At 40.6% G+C, this 19,978-nt stretch overlaps 1 non-coding gene and 1 pseudogene across 1 annotated transcript; one reads left to right on the top strand and one right to left on the bottom strand.

The window, feature by feature from the left end:
- Window positions 1–7,430: 7,430 nt before the first annotated feature.
- LOC114674775 (U5 spliceosomal RNA) lies at window positions 7,431–7,541 on the bottom strand. The gene has a single exon (XR_003725881.2). It is a non-coding gene; the product is annotated as a U5 spliceosomal RNA (small nuclear RNA).
- Window positions 7,542–8,524: 983 nt separating this feature from the next.
- Window positions 8,525–8,625, top strand: LOC114674982 (U6 spliceosomal RNA; annotated as a pseudogene).
- Window positions 8,626–19,978: the final 11,353 nt, after the last annotated feature.

Consider the following 19,978-nt stretch of genomic DNA (forward strand, 5'->3'; position numbering starts at 1 on the left):
CCTCCACCCCCCGGGTTCAAGCAATTCTCCTGACCCAGCCTCCCAAGTAGCTGGGATTACAGGCATGCACCACCATGCCCGGCTAATTTTTGTATTTTTAGTAGAGGCGGGGTTTCCCCATGTTGGCCAGGCTGGTCTCAAACTCCTGACCTTAGGTAATCTACCTGCCTCGGCCTCCCAAAGTACTGGGATTGCAGGCATGAACCACTGCACCCGGCCTTGCAAGTTTTAAGAGGCCATGACTACATACAGAAAGCTCAATTCTGTCTGATGAATTCAAACAGCATTAGCATTTGGAGTTGATGATAACTAGACAGGGGCTGGACTGAAGTTAACCTTTGTGCTGCCTACAAATAAAGAGGCTGTTTAAACCAATTAATACCTTATGGAAGACGACAGTGGGAAAACTTAGGATGTTTAAGAGAGCAAACTGTTTTCAAGCACTCATTTACATTCAAACAGTGCACAGTAATTACAAAGAATTCTTGTCTCTTCGTGCCTCTGTAATGCCTCTCCACTACAGAATCATCTTGAACAAAGCAATACATTTTACTGTTAAGAGTAAGTCTCCGGGGATGCTTTAATGCTTAAATATCTGAAGTGTGCTTTAGTTATAACAATGTTTTCTCATTGTGGAAAGCAACTAAACATTTTTATTAAATACCTCTTAAAAGCTTTAGTATCCAAAGTGGCATATTTTATGATTTTTAAAGTATTAAAATGAGGTGCTACTGTCTCTACCAATCACTCCTCTCTGATAGATACCACTTAAACTCTCAGATCAGGGCCATCTGCCAAAGGAGGCAGGAAGCGGAGGTGCTGGCTGCTCCCCTGAGGGCTGGGATTCAGAATATGGCAATGAGCTGCTCTTAGATATCTCAGCCAGGCACAGACCAGCATGGAGCTAGGCGCCCGCCCAGTCGGAAACCAAGCAATAGAAAATCACTCATGCAGTCCAAGGCAGTGCTTGCCAGGGAAGTGAGTGTCCCTCAGGGACTGAGAGTCAAAGGCATCAAAGATGGGGAACCTCCCAACAGGCACAAACTGGCCAGGAAGCTGTGACATTGCCTGGCTCCTAGAATTCAAGTCACCCGTGTGAACCCATCCTCACAATCAGCTATGCATTAGAAAAGAAAATAAATGGCAGCACCCCAGGAATGACAAGACTATTAAGAGACAGAGCAACGTGGCCGGGCATGGTGGCTCACACCTGTACTGCCAGCACTTTGGAGGCCGAGGCGGGCGGATCACGAGGTCAGGAGATCGAGATCATCCTGGCTAACACGGTGAAACCCCGTCTCTACTAAAAATACAAAAATTAGCCAGGCATGGTGGCGGGTGCCTGTAGTCCCAGCTATTTGGGAGGCTGAGGCAGGAGAATGACGCGAACCCGGGAGGCAGAGGTTGCAGTGAGCCAAGATCGCGCCACTGCACTCCAGCCTGGGTGACAGAGTGAGACTCCATCTCAAGAAAAAAAAAAAGAGAGAGAGAAACAGAGCAACGTAGTCAAGAGAGTTCTGAAGTTAGACTGGGCTTAAGCCTATCTCTACCCCTCTTTGACTTGCCCAAGTATAACCTCACCATGCCTGTTTTCTCATCTGGGGAAAGTTCATTTTAGTATCTTCCATGCATGGTAGTTGGAAAGATTGGAGAACATGAACTCATGCTCCCCTAGAGAGCCTGTGCCCTGAGGCACTTGTCCACACTGCCTTCTCTCAGTCTATAGATGATCTTATGGCCGCTAACGTCAACCATAATAGTTGAAGCAAATGTCTCCCCTACACGGAGCTGCCCACCTGCCCACCAGACAGAAGAGTTCCTGTTGCTTCTCACCATGCGTCCCTGGGTTCTGCTGGGTATAAATAACACATTCGTCCTCTTTGACCTCCTGTGTACAATTCCATGCTGACCATCCCCCTCTGATAGCAGTCTTTCTTCAGACACGACCAATACTATGTATTAGATGTCAATTTTTTTATTTACGATCTCATTCCAGTCTTGCCTTCCTGAGATTACACTGCAGTCACTTTGGAGAATAGGATGTTTACAGACATGCCCTGAGTTACTTCTGTAGATGACTAATCTCATCATTATGTATGAGGTTTACCAGTTTAATATTCACGGAGAGGGTCTTACAGCAAATCAAAGTGTTGTTTTTTTTTTTTCTTTGAGACAGAGTCTTGCTCTTGTCGCCCAGGCTGGAGTGCAATGGCACGCTCTCGGCTCAACCTCCACCTCCCAGGTTCAAGCGATCATCCTGTCTCAGCCTCCCAAGTAGCTGGGATTACAGTCATGTGCCACCACGTCTGGCTAAATTTTGTATTATTAGTAGAGATAGGGTTTCGCCATGTTGGTCAGGCTGATCTCGAACTCCTGATCTTAGGTGATCCGCCTGCCTCGGCCTCCCAAAGCGCTGGGATTACAGGCATGAGCCACCGCACCTGGCACAAAGTGTTGGATTTTAATTCGGTCAGTTCCCATCTGGGCGATCCTTAACAAGTTACTTAGCCTGTCCAGGTCTCAGTTTGCTCATCTGTAAAATGGGGATCATCCCATACCCTGAAAAGCTGTTGTAAGAACACAATAAAATCATGAAATGTGTGTTCTTTAAAAAACGCATTTTGAATTTGTGCCAGGTGACGTTAAATGCTCCATAAATTTTAGTTTCTTTCCCCGAGTTGTTCTGAGCACCTGAAGTCATTCCTTTATTCCGATAACATTTTGGAATTTTCCAGCACAGTCTTTAAAAAGAGAGAAGAGCTATGAAATTTCTCCCTTTTTCCTTCTTTGTGGGAGGAAAATCTGTTCATCAGTTAAAGTAATATTATTCAATGGTCTGCTTCAGACTTAGGTTTTTGGGGGTTTTGTTTTGTTTTGCTTTTCTGTTTTATCTTCCTAAGAGAGTAAAACGCAGTAAAGAGAAAATAAATAGGTGTGGGTGAAGAGAAAAACAGAGAAGTCAGTAGAAGTTTACAAACTATCAGGAAAATATCATCTAAGCTGTAGGCAACTTTTGACAAGTATAAGAAACTCATGAAAATTTTAATAGATCTGTATTTTACCCTAGAGTTACAGAAACCTTCCAAATGTGTGTGCCGTGACCAGACACTACTCTAACAATCTCTCCTTTTCCTTAAGGGAGAGGTTAAAGGGAAAAATGACATTTCACACACTCTAAACACTCAAAATCAGTTTTTCCCCTCCCTCTTTGTTTACTTTCTCAGTCTCTGGGCTAGCTTTCTAACCCCTGGCAACATCCAAAGGCCTATTTCTTTTTTAAAAGGGTCTTTAATAGCTAAAACAAACTAGATAAGTCTGTTTTTCTCTAGAATTAGCTTTAAAACTGGAGCTAGCTCTTGCTGAGGGAATAGAGCTTTCTTGGTACACAGCTTATTTTGAAATAAATGAAGCAATCCTGGATAATAAATTGGCTTTAATTCACTTATTGCACTGAAGGAATGTGAAAATGAGATTGGTAAATTGCTACACTGGTCTTTGAGGAATTTGGGAGAATAGGAGACATGTCAACACACTAGAAAGACAAATATCAAATTTATTTTATTTAAACAGGAAATAAGAAATGGGGAAAAGACAATAGTATTTCTTAAGAACTCTACTGTGAGTCAGGCATGGTAAACCATGGGAGAGGTAGAGGTCATAAGTGTCTGGATTTTACCAAAAGGATTTAAGACGCGGCCTCTCCTGATTTCCACGTGTGGAAGTGGAGGCTGGAGACACAGAACGGTGGGACAGGTAGATGGATTCGTAGCTGGGGAAAAACAGTTTCAGGCCAAATGGCTCTAAATCCTAAATGGTCACAGGGAAGGTCCCACAGGGCTCTTTCCTTTGACCTGTCCTCTTCAACATAACGGATGATAGCATCAGGACCTAAAAATGTTCCAAAGGATTGAGACTAATATACCACTGTTATATATCAAGACAAAGTAAAAATAATTTAACTAAACAGAGAGAAAGGAGTACAATATACCAGCAGACGCTGGGCACGGTGGCCCACGCCTATAATCCCAGCACTTTGGGAGGCCGAGGCGGGTGGGTGGATCACTAGGACAGGAGTTCGAGACCAGCCTGACCAACATGGTGAAACCCCGTCTCTACTAAAAATACAAAAATTAGCTGGGTGTGGAGGCACATGCCTGTAATCCCAGCTACTTGGGAGGCTGAGGCAAGAGAATCATTTTAACCCAGGAAGCAGAGGTTGCAGTGAGCCGAGATTGTGCCATTGCATCCAGCCTGAACAACTGGGGGGACTCCGTCTCAAAAAAAAAAACAAAGAAAGAAAGAAAGAAAAAACAAATACAATATACCAGCAGACTAGAGCTATTTGGAACAGAAAAATCGAGCTCATGGAGGAAAAGATGTCACACATTGGACAAGGAAGTAAGAAGGATCTTGAAGACAAGAGAAGACAAAGACAGAGAAAGCCCTCACCCAGAGAGCCGCCAAGTGATGAAGGCAATGGCGCACACGGGCCTCTGTGGCTGTCCCTCACGGCAGCATCTTTAAGGATGTGGCCCAGTTGTACACTGGTACCTTCTAGGGTCTCTCAGCCACCTCAAGAGACCTACTAGCCCAGGCAATTTTGAGAGTAAATGTACATGTATGAGAGAGAAATATACAAATAGCATCTCTATCTGATGATAAGGTGAACTATTTTCTTAGGGTCAGAAATCCACTTCCAACCAGTTCACAATAGATCCTCCTTCCTGCCTAGATCTTTGTCTCTGAGATTGAGTGTTAACAACCACAAAGGCAACAGAGCTAAGCCACGTTAAAATGTGCAATAGGGTAGGGGTGGGGAAGAGGCGGGGAGAGAAACCCCAGGACCCAGCGATCATCTCAAAGCAAAAAGATGTGTCATTTTAGCGGGTCCACCAAGAGAGTGCGACACTTTGTGGGCAGGAGTAGCCTACGGACCAATAAGCAGGACACATACGAATGCCTCTGAATCTGTATAAAGCCCCCACCAGGTGTGTAAGAGTATGGATGGTGTCAGCTTTTTCATTATCAATAACATCTTTTAAAGAGATATTTTCTTTTTATACACTTACTGTTGGAAGTCTCTCATCAGCTTTGTTTTAAATCCACCAATTCAGAGATTATGCCTGTGGGCACAATTTCAATTACACCACTAATCTTGGAAAAGGACCAGACAGGATTAAAATCCTTCCCAGCCTCCAAAAGAGCCCCAGTGACAGCAAAGGTAAGCCTGGGCGGGGGTAGGAATGGGGTGAAAACAAAGGGACATCTGGAACACTACACAAATCCCCGCTCCTTCCGGGTGAGTTTCAAGGTTATTTAGGGAATTTTTTTCTGTCATCAGGCTGTGTCGTTATATTGGCTATAAGTTCATTTAACTTTGCTCTTAGGCAGAACTACATACACATGGCCATGAAGGCCATACAAAGCTGCTTTTCTTACAGTTTCCTACAATGCTTAACGTAACATATACAGGTACTCTGTGTAACCAACAAGTGCTTCAGTGTACTGCAGAGGGCTGCTCTGATGATGTCTGAGATCACCGAGCTGAGGCTGCACACCCAGGTCACACCTAGCCTGGTGACGAGACAAAAAGAAAATCAGTTGTTTCTCTGCACTTCGTATTTTCTTTGTGTTTAAATTAGACAGGACATTAGAAAATACATGGTAAACTCCAAAGTGCCATAGAAATGAAATATTTTACTATTGCTGCTTTCTACAGTTGATAATATGGTCTTATCCCAATAGCTATGGATCAAATATTGTTATAGTACCAGCCCAGTGACTGCCCACGTTATTCAATTCCCATTACTCTTCCTCCCAAAATTACAAAGCTTTAAAATGGTACATATAACAGATGTGACGTAGAAAAGAATCAGAGAGGGATTGGAAAAAAAAATTAAAAACTAGCTTGACAAATCTGACATAATCTTATGCAATCATAAATTCACTGAGCACGTACTAAGTGCCAGACATATTCTAAGCTCTTAACACATTTTATGTCAATTAATTCTTGCAAAACTGAATGAGGTAATGATCATTATCACCTTATTTTTAAGGTAAGATCACTGAGGTTTATAGGAGATAAGTAACACAGCTGGTTAGTGCTAGCTCCAGGACTAGATCCCAGGAAGTCTGGCCTCAGTCCTACCCTATTCTGCACACAATGGGCACTGGCTTTTTATGCGAGAGTCTGGGATAAATGCACTGTCTTAGTGATTGAGAAATGGAGGAGAAAAGTGTATTGACAATGCACCTTATGATCACTTCAAAGACACCTACTTTGTACCCAGCAGGGTTATAAGCATTATACAAACATAATTCATTTCATCTCACAGCAGTGCTATTACTAACCCCCTTCTACAAATGAGGAAAACTGAGGAATCAAGAGGTTAAGTAGCTTGCCCAACCTCACATGGCTAGCAACTGGAAAATTTTAAATTAAAACCCAGGCAGTTTTCTCCATAACTATGCTCTGAACACTATATTGCTTCTTAAAACCATGAGAATAGCTGCCAAATACTGTAAAATATGGATAAAATTAATGGCAGACACTAAAACCAATACAGCCTTCTCCAGTTCTTAAGGAGTGTTTTTGTAAGGTCCTTTACTCAGGAGAATGGAGAGTTCAAGCATGTGTCGGGCTGGGGAGAAGACAGCAGCTATTGGCCAACTATTAATCTGAGCTGTGGTAATGTTAGTTTTTTTATGATAATCTAGGAAGATTTACCATAGGCCAGCTGATGCCTGCCTGGGTGTTCTGCTCAGTTCATTCATAATATGAAGTCATCTCAGAAGCAGCAAGAGGTACAGTTACAGCTGAAAATAGAGTCAATGGCATGGAATATCAACTTGAGAAAATAGCAAAATGCAAAGGAAAAGGTAAAGAAAAATAATGAAAGCAAAGATGATATATACACAAGGCAAACAAAAATATGGAAAATTAGTGTCCCTTGAGAAGAAAAAATAAATAGGAAATCAAACTAAACCTACAAAGAAAAGATCACACAGCTCCCAAAAAACAAATTGAAATATTATGACCAACACCAAGATGTCCTGGTAAAATCACTGAAATCCAAAGAAAAAAAGAATGAATCCTGACTGATCCTCCGAGAAAACTCAAGTCATGTACAAAGGGCAACATTAAAGCTGGCTTCCAAGGCAATATTCAACACCACGTAACACTCTCTATACAGTTTGGATGGAGGCGGGGAGCAGGGTGTACTCAAGAATTTTATACCCAGCCAGGTTGCTAGACATTATAAAGACAATAAAAATAATTTAACATGCATAGATTTAGATACTATAACAGCCATAGGCTTTCTTGATAAAAATCTCTGGATGGTGAAATCCCAACAAGCAAGCAATAAATCACGACAATGGACTTGGGAAAGGCAAGGCTCTTTTATGAAAGGACTACTGGAGAGTGCTGAATCTTTTTATAAAAAGCTGAAAATTTGGTTTAAGTCTCAGAGTTGTTCCTCTCCATGGAAATCTTTCATAAAAGGCACAAGATTTATATGATCTTAAGAGAAACCAGGATAAACACTGAACAGAATGTCAATGTTATAACAGAGACATAAAATAACAATATAACTAATGAAAAAACTAGTATTTGACATTTGTATAGCACTTCTTGGTTTACCAAAGCCTTTTCCATACAATACCTCATTTCAACCAGTTTTAGAGATGGGAGCCTTAAGGCTCAGAGAAGCAAGATGAAAAGGCGCTCTCACAGACTTTTCAACCCAATCTTGACAGTCTTTACACATGTACCACTGTTGCATAAATTTGGCTTATAACCCCTATTTTATTTTTGGGTTTTTTTTTTTTTTTGAGACGGAGTCTCGCTCAGTCACCTAGGCTGGAATGCAGTGGCGTGATCTTGGCTCACTGCAAGCTCTGCCTCCTGGGTTCATGCCATTCTCCTGCCTCAGCCTCCTCAGTAGCTGGGACTACAGGCACCCACCACCACGCCCGGCTAATTTTTTGTGTTTTTAGTAGAGATGTGGTTTCACCATTCACAGGATGGTCTCGATCTCCTGACCTTGTGATCCACCCACCTCGGCCTCCCAAAGTGCTGGGACCACAGCCGTGAGCCACCGCGCCCAGCCGGGTTTTTTTTTAACTTTTAAGTTCAGAGGCACATTTATTTAAGTTTGGGGCACACAGGTAAACTTATGTCATGGAGGTTTGTTGTACAAATTATTTCATCACCCAGGTATGAAGCCTAGTACCCATTTAATTATTTTTCCTGGTCCTCTTCCTCCTTCAACTCTTCATTCTTCAATAGGTCCTATTGCCTGTGCATCGTTCCCCTCTACGTGCCCATGTGTTCTCACCATTTAGCTCCCACTAATAAGTGAGAACATGCAGTGTTTGGTTTTCTGTTCCTGCCTTAGTTTGCTAAGGATAATGGCCTCCAGCTCCATCCAGGTCCCTGCCGTGTTTTTTCATGGCTGCATAGTATTCCATGGTGTATATGTACCACATTTTCTCTATCCAGTCTATCAGTGATGGGCATTTAGATTGATTCGGCAGCACATATACTAAAATTGGAACGATACAGAGAAGATTAGTATGGATGCTGCACAAGGACTCCATATCTTTGCTGTTGTGAATAGTGCTGCAATGAACATACACATGCATGTGTCTTTATAATAGGAAGATTTATATTCCTTTGGATATATACCCAGTAATAGAATTGTTGGGGTCAAATGGTATTTCTATCACTAGGTCTTTGAGGAATCACCACACTGTCTTCCACAATGGCTGAGCTAATTTACACTCCCGCCAACAGCGTATAAGGGTTTTTTTTCCTCCACAACCACACCAGCATCTGTTATTTTTACTTTTTAATAATATCCATCTGACTAGTGTTAGATGGTATCTCATTGTGGTTTTGATTTGCACTTCTTTTATGATCAGTGATGTTGAGCTTTTTTCATATGATTGTTGTCTGCATGTATGTCTTCTTTTGAAAAGTGTCTGTTCATGTCTTTTGCCCACTTTTTAATGGGGTTGTTTAGTTTTTTTCTTGTAAATTTGTTTAAGTTCCCTATAGATGCTAGATATTAGACCTTTGTTGGATGCATAGTGGGTAAGAAATTTTCTCCCATTCTATACATTGCCTGTTTACTCTGTTGTTAGTTTTTTCTGCTGTGCAAAAGCTCTTAAGTTTAATTAGATCCTATTTGTCAATTTTTGCTTTTGTTGCAATTGCTTTGGCATCTTCATCATGAAATCTTGGCCCATGCCCATGTCCTGAATAGTACTGCCTTGGTTATCTTCCAGAGTTTTTATAGTTTTGATAACTCCTATTTTGTACACCAACATAAAGACACCTAAGGACTTATGTGTTCTCCTGACAATTCCCAGGCATCCCCCTCACTGCAATTCTTCCAAGTCATCCCTGTTAACTCTCCTTTGCTCCCTGACTTCCCCTTCTCAACCAACTTGAGGAACTGCTCTCTGATATCAGAACAAGGTCTCCTTCTATAAAAATGATGAACAGGGAGCTCCCTCAAAAGGAAAACTGATAGACTCGAGTTACCATTGCGGGAAGACATCAAATAAGGAACATGTGAAGAAACTGGAAGTGTGAGGCCCAAAGAAGGAAAGGCTGAAGACACATATGAGCGCTGACTTCAGATATGTCAAAGACTGCCATGGGAAATGGCAAATTGTGTGTTGTCTGTCACAGTGGGCAGTGATCTGATCCATGGCCCATCTCTCAAGCTCCCTGGAAAGCCATGTCCCAAACACCAGTCAGTCTCAAACCACTTGATGGTGCTTGTCAATTTAAAAGATACTTTTATTCTTTTTTGGTATCACTATTATCACTGGGATATGAAAATCACTCACCATAATTAGAAGATAACCATACAAATAAAGACAATGACAATAAAACAGCTTTTTGCTGTTGGCCAAAGATTTTGGGACAGAAGTCTGCTGACCTCTGCCTTTATTACAAAGGGAAATGAGTGTTAGAGAAGGTTAAAGATGCACTAGCAGCAAATTGAGACTTTTGCCTTAGCAGGAGAGTGTGAGTCAATGGTACCCCACGCCATGTCCTTGTGACTCTGAAAATCATCTCTTGGACCACTGTGTTGCACATCCCACACCTGGACAGGAATGGCTGCTGGAGGTGAAAAATGTTCGCAAGCGATCTGTAAAGTTATTCTAGTTTATAACCACAAGAAGGAAGACAAGAGTTCAACAGGAAAACCCATGTTATAATATATAAAGTTTAAGCTAATAAGTACGGTCTGCTGTACTATACAGCATAATGCCTATAGCTAACAAACACGGCATTGTATACTTAAAATTTGCCTAGGGTAGATTTTATGTTATACGCTTTTACCAAAAACAATTAATCATAGTAATAACAAAGAAGAAACTTTGGGAGTTGAGGGACCTGTTTAATGATTGGTTTCACAAGTGGGATTCACAGGTGATTTTCATAAATGTGTTGCAGTTATCCTGAAACTTATCAAGATGTATGCATTAAGTACGTACAGCTTTTCTTTTCTTTTTTCTTTTTCTTTGAGACAGAGTCTTGCTCTGTCGCCCAGGCTGGAGTGCAATAGTGCAATCTCGGCTCACTGCAACCTCCCCGTCCCAGGTTCAAGTAATTCTCCAGCCTGGGCCTCCCAAATAGCTGGGATTATAGGCACCCCCCATCATGCCCGGCTAAGTATGTACAGCTTTTTTATGTCAATAAGACCTCAATAAAGTGGTTTTAAAAAAATAAGTAACATTGGCAACAATGGAAAAAGCATCTTTATAAATGCTAATGATACTTATTTTTTTTAATGTCCTACAATTTACAAAGCACTTTCATTTACATCATTCCACCTAATCTGTTCAAAGTAATGACTATTCTGTCCTTGAGATAATTCAACAGAATCATCACTCAGGACAGATGATAGCCAAAGCCCTTTGCAACACCAGCAGTCTCAAAATGTGGGCTGCTTTACCACCTTGAATTTGAATTGCTAATTTTTAAAAGAAAGGGAATTTTAAATTAAAACTTTAACCTATGGTCAGTAAGAAGGCTGAATTGGATTTACTGAAGTAGAAAGCAATTTGATTTTAACTCAATGAAGATGAAGCACATCCAGGGGAAGTGAACACGGTAATCACTCTGGGTGTGTGTGTTAATATGACAACACATCATAGGAACGAAAGCACCGCCCTGCAGCTTATCAGGAACAGGAGGGCTCAGGAAAGATCACTGAAGGTAAGGAAGTATTTAAGCCCTGAGTCTGCAATTTAAAAAGAGGTAAACTCCAATGAAGTCAGACAGATTGTAAAGCTCAAGTGTGCAAATTAAACTTGTCTTCCTACCTCCCTTGGCAACCTTTGGACTGCCCCAGATTTATCCAAACTGAAAAGAATAAGACCTCTGTGGTCCTCCTGGGTACCTTAAAGTTAATGGAAATAATTTCACCAGTTCCTCCTTCTTTTAAGGGGTAGTAGATCCAAGCCACTCTGTAAGGACTTCCTTCAGAATACCGGCTCTTGTCTGAAGGGCCAGGCTGTGCAAGGGGATCATAGCAGGGAAGCCAGCTGGTTTACCAGCTTTGAAGGTACCTTGTCTTAGCTACATTGTTTGACTATTCTCCTGAAAATGCATATACATTTAAACACAAAGTCCAGGAAGCCCAGAGGGTTTGAGGCACTGCCATTTTTAACTGAAAGGGAAAGAACAAGGCCCTGTCTGAGAATTCCTAATCACCTCAGCAGCTTCCTCGTCTGCAGCCAGTCCTGACCTCTCCTCTCCAGACTCTGCAGGTTGCCAGTCCTTCTCGGAGCCCATTACGATGGGGTGAAGATGAACACCTTTTTCCTTCACTAAGAACCTTTTGTTGTATCCTTCAAGCTGGCGAGGTCACAGATGTGTCTCGTATTGAAATGGCTGGGAAAGCCTATGCCATCTGAAGCGTATGTAGGGAGGGGTGGGCAGAGAGAAAGGGCAGCCACCTGGCCTGTGTCTATTTGCTTCTCTCAGCTTCTTTTGCATCACACCACTATTTGTTAAAAGATAACACTTCTATATAATGATAAATTTAAAAATGAGACTAGATATTTGCTAAGGGTTTCTTAGCAGACACTGATTGTCATATTTTATTTATGCGCCAGGGAGAAGTTCCCATGGCCCTTTAATTAGATTTGCTCTATAATTTGCCATATTTCTCTCAGAATTCCATCTGTCTCTTCTTATTATCCTAGTCTTTAAATCTTTCCCTGGAGAGATTAATTCAGTACTATGCTTTTCTTTTTTCTCTTTGAGACAAAAGCTACATGACACAAGATGGCAGACATTCTACAAGATACAAGAACAGCTCAAAATGGCTTTTGCTTTAATATGACATGAAAAGCTTGGGGTTGTAGTTATCAATAAACTCAACCTGAGTGAGCAGTGGATGTGATGTGGGTGCCAAAAAAATAAGCATTACCTTGGCTTGCACTGAAGAGATCTAGCATTTGGATTAAGGGAGGTAAAGACCTACTATTCCCTGTCCTACTAAGATTACATATGGACTATTCTTTTCCTTTATAAGCACTACCTTTTAAGAGAAAAGAGCCAGAAAGGCAGTTAGTGTGGCATGGCCTTTAGTGGAAGTGAGAGTCCTCCCATACCCACAGAGGATGACGATGCAGCTGATGAAGTGCCGCTCTGAAACAATCTGGATGGTGGCAGTGGGAGGAAGAGATGCAAAGGCAAAGAGGAAACTTTGTAGAACTAGTTCAGAAATCATCATGAGGGAAAGGAAAACAGAAAACCTATTGTACCATTGGCCCTTGAACAACATGGGAATTAGGCATCAATCACCTGCACAGTTAAAATTCACTATAACTTCTGACTCTTCAAAATCTTTCCTACTAATAGGCTATTGTTGACCAGAAGCCTTATTGATAACAGAAATGGTCAATTAACACATGTTTTGTATGATATATGTATTATATTCTTAAAATCAAGGAAAGCTAGGGAAAAGAAAATATTATCAAGAAAATCATAAGGAAGAGAAAATGTATTTACCCTACTGTACTGTACTTATTGATACCGTAAGTTTACAATTGTCTGCTTACAAACTGAATTATCTGTCTGAAATGGTGAGCAACCACAGTGCAGACCTCAATTTATAGTATATATCAAACAATTCAGCTTTTACTTGTAATGTCATGACTTTTCTCTGCTTTTTGGGAGCACTTCCAGCATCAGTAGTGGCACTTCGTATTAGTCCCGCCGTGTCATTCAAAGTTTATAGTATTGCCCTAAACACAAAAAATATGTGAGAACTGAAAGAGATAAGTTTTATTGCAATATGCAATTTACTGGAGAGAGAAACTGCTCATGTGCAGACGGTTAGCATCACATGGCATTTTAAGTGGATACTTCCAACACGTGAGCTCACCACAATGGCAATGTAGCTGGCAATGCAGCAATTATTACAGTGGTACCTTATATATACAGTTAATTTTATGCAATTATGATTTAATAATGTATTTTATGTTGTTTCTATTTCTCTCCACTGCAAAGGACGCCATGTACAGTCTGTTTGCATATGTTTTGATACATTTTTACTTTTTAGAATAGATGTGTGCATTATTTTATGGTAGTAAATGATAAAATAGACTAGTATCTACATATATTTTATGCATTCATGACGTACCTTTTTCTTAATTTTTTTTATATTTCTAGGATACATGGTCTGTCTGTGAGTTTTTTCAAGTTGCCACAAATCTCCAAAAATATTTCTAATATATTTACTAAAAAAAATTCATGTAGAAGTGGACTTTCACAGTTCAAACCCATGTTGTTCAAGGGTCAACTGCATTAGTCTCCTATTGCTGCCATAACAAATTACTATAAATTTAGTGGTTTCAAGCAACACAAATCTATTATTTTACAGTTCTGGAGGTCAAAGTGAGTCTCACTAGGCTAAAATGAAGGTGTCAGTGAACTCCTCGGCTTTGGTCCCTTTCTCCATTTTCAAAAGCAGTTGAGCATCTTCAAATCTCTCTCTGACTTTGACTCCTGCCTCCCTTTTTCCTTTATGAGCACCCTGTGATTAGACTGGGTTCACACGGATAGCAAAGATAGTCTCTCCATCTAAAGACCCTTAACTTAATCTCATCTGCAAAGTCCCTTTTTGTCATGCAAGGTAAAATATTCATAGGTTCCAGGATTGGGATGCAGACATCTTTGGGGAGTTATTATTCTGCCTACCACAACTATCATTAGATATGGGGGGATGTGGATAATGAAAGGCTTGAACTTAGATCTCAGGCAAGATTAAGTTCAAGGACTGATAGGTAAATATTGTAGATGTTTAAAATAAGCAGTGGAGTCAGGGAGATCTAGGTTCAAACCTTGATTCTTTCATGTGTGAGTTGGGTAATTTTGGCAAATTGCTTAATGTCTCTATCTCAGTTTCTTCATCTGAAAAACAGGGATAAGCATAGCTTCTCCTTAGACTGTTGTGATGGTCAAGCTAGATATACATGGATGGATGGATGGATGGATGGATGGATGGATGGATGGATAGATAGAGAGAGAGAGAGAGAGAGAGAGAGATAAATAATAGATGTGGCATTAGCACATGAAACTGAAGCTCACAAAATTAAAAAGTTTGGCCATATCTGTCTAACTTAATACCTATGATGCTTCTATTAGCTAATCCTTAGGATTAAGATCAGTATTTGGGCCTAATTTAGGGAGACATCTGTTAATTCATTAAAAAAATAAGATTCTGCATCTATATAACAATGCTCATTGTCAGAAACTTAATGGAGCATTAGCCTCCATGGAAATAAAGCTCTGGTTATGGAGGAGACCAAACAAATAGGCTAAATATAGCTACATGTGTCAAATAAAAAAGTATCAAATGTGATGTGCTAAATGAGTGCTATAGGTATATGCAACATGTGGAGGGTAAAGGATGCAAGTTATTAATCTTAGCTCATAAAAAAGGCTTCCTAGTGGCAATGGAGCTTGAAGGAAAGCATCAGATTTCAGGCAGGAGGGTGGAAAGTGATACAACCTAAGTGAGAATGTTCATTGCAAGTTGTAGGAGCAGGGTAACTGAAGTAAGAATTCACATAAAGTACAAGGGACTTAAATGCCAGCAGGAAACAAGAAGTAACTGAAGACTGCAGATGTCCAGGATGTCCACATCAAAGTGATGTGGAAATCATGGAAGAAGCTGGACTAGCTCACATACTGCATCATTCAGGCATTTGATTGCAGAGTTATCTACTACTCCCTTCATTTCTGTCAACATTTGCTTTGTATATTGTGGAGCTCTGATGTTTGGTGCACATATATTTTGAATTGTTATATCTTCTAGGCAAATTGACCCTTTTATCAACATATAATGTCCTTTTTTCTTGTAACAATTTTTGACTTAAATTCTACTTTATGATATTAGTGTAGACACTGAAGCTCTCTTTTTGTTATTATTTACATCTTCTACACTTTCACATTCAACCTTTAGATCTAAAGTGTTTTTAGATCTAAAGTGGGTCTCTCATAGCATGCAGTTAGATCATGTTTTTCTTTAATTCATTATGCCAATCTATGCTTTTGATTGGACGTTTTTTGTTTGCTTGTTTGTTTGTTTCTTTTGTTTTGTTTTGTTTAAGACGGAGTCTCGATTACTAATATGGAAGGACTTACTTTTGCCATTTCCCTCCTTTATATCTTACAGGTTTTTTGCCCCTCATTTTCTCCATGACCAGTTTTCTTTGTTTTAGTTGACCTTTTTTTAATAGAGGCACATTTTGATGCCTTTCTCATTTCCTTTTGTGTATATTCTATACATATATTCTTTGTGGCTACCATGGGAATTACATATAATATCCTACAATCTATTTTGAATTGATACAAACTTAACTTAGGCATACAACTTAAGCATACAAAATTTCTGCTTCTATACAGCTCCATCCCCACCTTTATGTTATTGATGTCACAAATCATATCTTTACATATTGTGTACACATGAACATAGAGTATAATTATTTTGTATGCATTTGTTTTCTAAATCTTTTAGAACCTACTATTGAATGTGGCTTTTGTAAAAAACAAAACAAAACAAAAAAAAAAAAATGGATTTTCACTTTATTGCTGTAGACATTTTACTGTTTCCCAGAGTTCCAGTAGTTTTTTTTTTCTTTAGACAGATTCTTACTCTGTCGTCCAGGCTGGAGTGTAGTGGAGTGCAGATGCTGGATCTCAGCTCACTGCAACCTCAGCCTCCCAGGTTCAAGTGACTCTCATGCCTCAGCCTCCTGAGTAGCTGGTATTACAGGTGCAGGCCACCACACCCATTTTTGTATTTTTTATAGAGATGGGGTTTTGCCATGCTGCCCAGGTTGGTCTTGAATTCCTGACCTCAAGTTATCCACTGGCCTCATTCCCCCCAAAGTGCTGGGATTACAGGCGTGAGCCACCACGACTGGCCCAGTAGTTATTTTAAATATCTCAAGTTGTTTTGTTTTGTTTTTCATGTTTCTGTAGGTGAAAAAGGGCCTGAACCTTACTACTGTTTTGTTTTTAATGGTTCTGTAGGTGAAAAAGGGCCTGGACCTTACTACTCCACCAGTTTGCTGACTCCACTCCACTCAGGCATTTTAGAGCTGGAGTGCGGTAAAGTAAGGGAGCCCTGAAATCCCCTTCTTTACCCCTCAACTCTTAGCCCTGAGAATGTCTAGTAGGGGCCCCTAATCACAAGCATTGATTCAGATGGGAGCACTGTGAGAGCAGGCTTTATGCTGCTATTTCTTTTACTGGTTACTATGAATTTATTTTTAAACTTCCATAGTCTTCTTAAGTGTCTGTAATTTTTATATTATTTTAATTCCATTTATCATTTTGTATGTTTAGTTTATTTTCACCTTTTATAATTTGGAGTACAGAAAACTTCTATATTGTCATTGTTTTGAACTTTAGATATTTAGATGTCTTACTGAATTGGAGTCCTAAGTTTGCTTTCCCCTTCTTAATATTTTGATTGTCACTTATTTAACTCTTAATTTCACTTATTTAACTTATCTTTATTCCTTTGTAATATTTATGACTGTTTCATTTCAGTGTTTTTTTTAGTTTATGTATATTTATTAGCTTTTTTCCTAAGTTCTACCTTCTTTAATCTTCACCCATTGTGTTTCATTTATCATATTTTATCCTTATATTATATTGAATGTTCTATATCATTCTTTTAAGCTGGTATTCTCATACTTATTTCTCTTTATGTTCGTGGTTTTTCAAATCTTTCACATCTATTTCTCACTTTTTAATCTTTAAGTCTGTAGTTCACTTTTACCATATTTTTATATTTTACTTTTATGTTTTAACTGTATTCTATTTCCTCAGTCTAGAGTAATGAATAGGGTTTCAGGCCCTGAGGCAAGGTAGTCTAGATTCAAATCCTGTCTCTACCAGTAACTAGCTATATGACCTTAGGCCAACTATTTAATCTCTCAGTGCTTCAATTTTCCATCTATAAAATGAGGACCACAATAGCTCCTAACTAACAGAATTAAGGGAGTTAATACACAGAAGACCCTTAGAAGAGTCTGCTCCATGGACACTGAGGCAGAGACTAACAGCTGTTCATCAGCCCATTTCCCTTTTCTCCTGGACACAGAGTTGGACTACATTTCCCAGCTTCCCTTGCAACTATGTGTGGCCATGTGACTGAGTCCTGGCCAATGAAGTTGTGAACAAAAAAAATGTCCACCACTTCTCGGCCTGCCTATAAAAACTTTTTTTGCAATTGTTATACTTTGTTTATTCTTCTGTCTACTGATTAGCTATGGATGCTCTGGAGGACTTCAAATGCCACATGTTGAAAATGGAGGAGTTCCGCCCCACCTGAATTTCTGAATGACTACATGGAATAGACCCTTTCTCCACCATATCAACAACCCTGCCTGAAAAGGTAATTTACATGAGCAGAAAACAAATTTTGAAAGTGATAAGCCACTGAGAACTCCAGTTTTTTAATATTACAACAGCAGGTGTTAAGGAATATAGACATTGGTGCCTTGAAGTAGTGACTACGGAAAATAACAGGCACTAGCTTAGTAATCAAGCAGTGGACAGCAAGGAAACCAAAATCAGAGGCTGGAAAGATGGAAATTCAGAATATGCAGTGGTAAAACCATCACCTACAATAACTGGAAAAGCAGACCTAGTGCCTACCAAGTTTGTAGCTCTAGGGAAATAAGTTTGAAAATAGAAAATTCCTAATAAAATGGAATAGTAAAGATAATATTAAAGTAATGTGAAAGAAAGAAATATGCTCAGTTAGGAATTTGCTGGTTTGCCAACATCATTTTTACAGAATTAAAAGAAACAATCATGGATGGCCAATAAGGGAGTGCCAAGATACCCAATTAGAAGCAGCTGTGATCTGTGGCACTCACAGAGAGGAATGAAAAGGAGCAAGTGAATTCAACACCTTCAACTGAAATATCCAAGTTCTCACACTGAGACTGACTAGGCAAACAACTTGATCCACAGAGAATGAAGAACAGGGGGCAATGGCCCACCCAGGAAGTAGCACAGAACCAAAGGAACCTGGACCCCCAGCCAAGGGAAGTGATAAGTGATTGTGCAACCTCACCCAGGGAACCACGCTTTTCCCACAGATCTCTGCAACCTGCAGATCAGGAGATCTCCTCATGAGCCAATGCCACTAGGGCCTTGGGTCCAATACACAGAGCTATGTAGAGTCTCAGCAGAGCAGCTACTCAGGCACACAGAGACGCAGGAGTTTTATATACTCTGGCCCCAGGATCCCCTGCACAGTGAGAAATCCTCCATACATATCCCTAAGAAGGAGGCTGAATCCAGTGAGCCAAGCAGCATTGTTCTGCAGGAACTGCTTCCAAGCCACCTCACAAGTTAAGACCCACTGGCTTGGAATTCCAGCCAGCCAACAGCAACAGGCTGGAATCTGCCTGAGATAGGTCCGAGTTTCCAGGGAGAGGGGCAGCCACCATCTCTCTGGTCCAGTAGACTTGGCCTTTCCAGCCTGCCAGCTTTGGAGAATACAAATGGTCCCGATGAGGAAGGGGCCCCCATAACACAGCACAACTGCTTTGCCACACTGTGGCCAGACTGCTTCTTTAAGTGGGACCCCAATTCATTCCTCCTTACTGGGAGGGACCTCCCTGTGGGGGCTTCAGCCACTCCAACAAGCGTTCTATGATCTCTCCCTTGGATGGAGCTCCCAGGGGGAGGGGCGGCTGCCATCTCTTTGGTTCAGTGGACTCAACCATTCCAGCCTGCTGGCTTTGGAGAATGCAAACAGTCCAGATGAGGAAGGGTCTGCCACAATGCAGAACACCTCCTCAGACAAAAAGCAGCAAGACCCATCTTTAAGTGGGTCCCTGATACCATTCCACCTGACTGGGTGAGACCTCCAAACAGGGGTCTCCAGTCACCTCTTACACTTATGTTCTGGCCAGCAGTATCCCCCTGGGACAGAGCTTCCAGAGGAAGGAGCTGGCTGCCATCTTTGCTGTTTTGCAACCTTCACTGGTGATATCTCCAGGTATAGGAAAAACCAAGGCAACTAAGGTCTAGAGCAGACCCCCAGCAAACTGCAGCAGCCCTACAGTAGAGTGGCCTGACTATTAAAAGAAAAACAAACAGAAAACAACAACAAGAAAAACATCAACAAAAAGAATCCCACAAAACCCTATTGAAAGGCCAGCAACCTCAAAGATTGAAGGTAGAAAAACCCACAAAGATAAGCAAAGAATCAGTGCTGAAAACTCAAAAAGCTAGAGTGGCTATTCTTCTCCAAATGACAGTAACACCTCTCCAGCAAGGGAACAGAACTGGGCTAAGGCTGAGATGACTGAACTGACAGAAGTAGACTTCAGAAGGTGGGTAATAACAAACTTCACTGAGTTAAACGAAGATGTTGTAACCCAATGCAAAGAAGCTAAGAATCATAATAAA

The sequence above is a fragment of the Macaca mulatta genome, chromosome 1, assembly GCF_049350105.2.
Source record: "Macaca mulatta isolate MMU2019108-1 chromosome 1, T2T-MMU8v2.0, whole genome shotgun sequence".
Taxonomy (NCBI): domain Eukaryota; kingdom Metazoa; phylum Chordata; class Mammalia; order Primates; family Cercopithecidae; genus Macaca; species Macaca mulatta.